At 40.8% G+C, this 3,190-nt stretch overlaps 1 protein-coding gene across 1 annotated transcript in view; it reads left to right on the forward strand.

Annotated features, from left to right (window-relative positions):
- The window catches only part of cacna1ia (calcium voltage-gated channel subunit alpha1 Ia), a 43,610-nt gene that overhangs the window by 16,618 nt on the left and 23,802 nt on the right, over positions 1-3,190 (forward strand). The gene's annotated exons all lie outside the window — the stretch shown is intronic.

Consider the following 3,190-nt stretch of genomic DNA (forward strand, 5'->3'; position numbering starts at 1 on the left):
ATATATATATATATATATATTCCTCCCTCTCAAACTTCAAAGCAACTGTAACAGTACAGTTTTTCCAACTGCGAACACGATTACGTTTCAGCTGCATGCCTCCATATTCATGAGCCGGCATGACAGCGTCACCAACTGTGTCTTTGATTGGCATTCGCAAATATTCAGGTGTGCTTGATTTCATGGCATTGTCTCTGTTTCCTTTTTTATGCTGGCATCAGCTGGCTAGAAAGGTACATACCCCTGATGTGTGTGTTCTAATATGTTTATAAGCCATGTATCTCTGCCTCCGTGCATCTCTGGTTATGCTGACACAGCGTATACTAAGGACAGACCTTATAGCCAGATGACAGAGATGACAGGGGGATGCATGTACGCCAGCTGGCACAGTCCCACCTTTTTTGTCCTCACCTTAAACTTGAGATGCATCAGTAACCGCAACAACCTCTCCTGTAATCACTTAATAAAGTTACTTTAACCAATGTTTTCTGTATTAATGTTCACGAGGCTGAAGGATGATATATTGATTATCTGTAACAGCTGAGAACTCCACAGTGACTTTCCTACATGGAGTAAAGCCAAATGACAAAATCTTGATCAGGAGGATCCGTAGACAACTGCAATGTTTAAGTCCACCTTTAGAATAAAAAACCTTTTCAGTAGACTTTTCAACAGATTGTTTCTTATTATTTAATCACAGTATCATTTTTGCATATTATTTTAAAGCATTGTGCTAACATGATGCTTGTCAGGGTGCTTGAGTGCTTAATTAGAAAGCTCGTATTGAGTTAGCACTTGAGGGCTATTATGCTAAGTAAAGGGCTAACGTTAGCAGCCTGAAGGGTAATAATAGAATGGGCTAAGTGTTGCGGTCAAGTGCAGCATTCACTTTGTCATTTTACACCCTCACTCTTCTGATCTCTACCTTTCCTCTTTGTGTGCCTTATTCCGCCTTAGTCTTGTTTTTCTGCTGTATTTTTTTTTCTCTCCAACCGGCCTGCCTGTTTCCCCTTCTCAGTATCTTTTAGTAGCTCTTTTCCAATAATTCTAGCTTAGGTAATTTGTTGTGAAGACACATTCCCACTGCACAGCCATTTTTATTGTAAGAGAGTGTGTCCCATGCACTTCCAAAGCAAGACCATGCATATTGGTCTTTGTTTCTCCTTAGTCTCCCATTATATATGATCTATGTCTATGGTCTTCTTTCTGCAATGCAATCTTTCTTTTTAACTGTCCCAGAGTCTCTCTCTGCTACTACAGTATGTAGCCTTGGTCCTTCTCTCTGTCTCGCTCTTCATTTCCAGGTGTGTTCTCAGTGTGAGTCAAGCTTTTGCTGTGCCATGCTGTGCAATGCCAAGTTACCAGCAGGGAGGCCACGGCCTTCATTCATGCTCCACTGCTCTGACAGGCTCTCTCTGTCTCTCTCTCTCTCTCTCTCTCTGTCTGTCTCTCTCTCTGTCTGTCTCTCTCTCTCTCTCTCTCATTCTCTCTCTCTCTCACACTCTCTCTCTCTGTCTGTCTCTCTATCAGTCTGTCTCTCTCTCTCTCTCTCTCTCTAAGTCTTTATCCCTTGTTCCACTTCAGCACCATTAGTAAACAGTGTTGGGCAAGAAGTAATTAAAAAAAAAAAGTAATTATTTACAGTTACTAGTTACTTCTTCCAAAAACTAAATTAGTTACTTAGTTACAAATTATAAGAGTAACTACTTACTTTAACTTATTGCGTTACTTTCAAGTAAAATTGTAATTGCTCAACTGTGAGCCCTCTTTACCGGAACTTAAAATACATGTGCATGTCCAATTATTTAATTCATATAATCATAAAAACGTGTGATGGGGCCTTAAAATCAAGCTCTAGTTGCAGTTGGTTCTGTGGCACTGTCTCCTTATCCTTCGGTGCTCATCGCCACTAATTTCATGGAAGCATGCAACGCTGAAACATGTTTGAGTAAGTTTGAATTACTTGACCCCAACGTGGATAGGCACTTTTGCCCAAGGCATAATGTGCATTTTAGGATTACATTTGTTTCTTTAATTTCTTGGAGGGAAAAGTAATGGCTATTATTCTTTTTAGAGAAGGCTACATTGGTGCTTTTGAACACCCGCCCAACTGTACCCCTGATTGGCTTACCATGAAATTTTACTCAACCTCAGTCAAGAGCCAGCATTTGTGTGCTTGTCTCGTGCACTGTCCACTAACCAGCCGTTATTCCCATCAGTTAGTAAATCACCAATTTGAATGCCATTGTCGTCAGTCCCAAAGACATTGTAAGCTCAGTGTGCCTCAGTGCATACCTGCAAAATTTGTCAATCAATGAATGGTTTCTAGTGTGTAGTGTGTGCATGTGTAGGCTTTGGGGGTTGAGGTAAAAGGAGAAAATCTCCTCCTATGTATGTCAGCAGTATCTAACTTGCTATTGACTTGGAGAGATAGAGAAGGATCAAGTAAATTGGAGAGACGGGAAGAGGTGGAAATGAGAAAGAGGTGGGGAGTAGGGGAAATCTCAAAGAGAGGGAGAGCGGACTGAAAAGGAGAGCAAAGGAAAGGAAGAAAGATGTCAAACACTATAAAAGAGGAGATAAACACAGGAGTATAAAAGAGAGTAAAGGGGTCCAGGTGTTGAGATTATATGCAAGATTATACTGTATGCATATATGTATGCTTGAGTTGTATGTGAGTATATCAGGGTAAGTGGCAGGGTGAAAGCAACTGTGATTTGTCTTCAGTTAGATGTGTACAGAGAAACGGGGATAACTAAATAATGTGAGAAAAACTAATAGAAAAGCAGCGAAAGGATAGCTGGAGTGACAGCAAGAGAGTGCAGTGAGTAAATACTCTAGATCCAGTGACCCTGAATGTTTGTGTTCAGTAATGGGCTTCTCTGGGTGTTCTAGGTGGACATGAAGTTAAAGACAGACTCTTTGGCATGTTTCTATTAAGCATGCATCTCAAACAGACATCTCAGGAAATGATGAGGTGCTTCAGATGGTAGTAATCAGTTAGTCTGAATTTAGAGATGTGTCATTAAGTTTGGCAGGAATCAGCCACTCACTCACTGCGTAGAGGAAAAGACTGACTTCATTGAAGGTGTGTGTATGTGTGTAATAGGTGTCAATGCATGAGAGTGTAATCTGCTTTTCTGCTGATTTCACACTATGACACACACACACACACACACACACACACACA

The sequence above is a fragment of the Etheostoma spectabile genome, chromosome 15 (assembly GCF_008692095.1).
Source record: "Etheostoma spectabile isolate EspeVRDwgs_2016 chromosome 15, UIUC_Espe_1.0, whole genome shotgun sequence".
Classification (NCBI taxonomy): domain Eukaryota; kingdom Metazoa; phylum Chordata; class Actinopteri; order Perciformes; family Percidae; genus Etheostoma; species Etheostoma spectabile.